At 38.0% G+C, this 719-nt stretch overlaps 1 non-coding gene across 1 annotated transcript; it reads left to right on the top strand.

Moving 5' to 3' along the window:
- Positions 1 to 354: 354 nt before the first annotated feature.
- On the top strand, positions 355 to 461 carry LOC136228125 (small nucleolar RNA R71). Its single transcript, XR_010688459.1, has one exon. It is a non-coding gene; the product is annotated as a small nucleolar RNA R71 (small nucleolar RNA).
- The last annotated feature ends 258 nt before the right edge of the window (positions 462 to 719 follow it).

Below are 719 nucleotides of genomic sequence, written 5' to 3'. Positions count from 1 at the left end.
CTCATACCTTCATAATCCACATCCGTTTGGATTGGATTACCATTAGTATCGCACGATGCTATAAACCTATCAATTTTGTGCGATAAGGCAGAAAATTGGGCTTGTAACATCGCGACTGGATCAAGATTCACTATACCTTTAACTGATGATATGGTTGAGGATGATGGTTTCGCCACTGGTATATGTCCACGTTCCGTGGGCCACATACTGCTGTTGATTGCCATTTTCTCCAAAAGTTCCCTTGCTTGGGCGAATGTCTTCTTCATAAATAACCCTCCCGACATAGCATCTAATGAACCTCTAGTTGTAGGATTTAATCCATTATAAAATGTTTGCATTAAAAGTGCATCGGGCAATTGGTGGTGTGGGCATAAACGTTGAAGTTCTTTAAAACGTTCCCAAGCCTCATAAAGAGTTTCGTTATCATTTTGTGAAAAAGATGTTAACTCCTTTATGACTCTTGCGGTTTTTACTAAAGGAAAATATTTTGATAAAAACGCTTGGGCAAGTTGGTCCCAAGTTTCAAATGTTGTGCATGGCCTAGAAGTTAACCATTCTTTGGCTCTATCCTTCAAAGTGAAAGGAAAGAGGCGAAGTTTGATTGCTTCGGCAGTCACATCAGATATTTTAAAAGTGTCGCAAATTTCTAAGAAATTCGTATAAATTATAAAAATGTAATAATGTAAACTCCTTCAATTAAAGGGCTTTGAACTGCAGAC

The sequence above is a fragment of the Euphorbia lathyris genome, chromosome 4 (assembly GCF_963576675.1).
Source record: "Euphorbia lathyris chromosome 4, ddEupLath1.1, whole genome shotgun sequence".
NCBI classification, from domain to species: Eukaryota; Viridiplantae; Streptophyta; class Magnoliopsida; order Malpighiales; family Euphorbiaceae; genus Euphorbia; species Euphorbia lathyris.
This window is presented reverse-complemented; position numbering and strand designations above follow the sequence as displayed.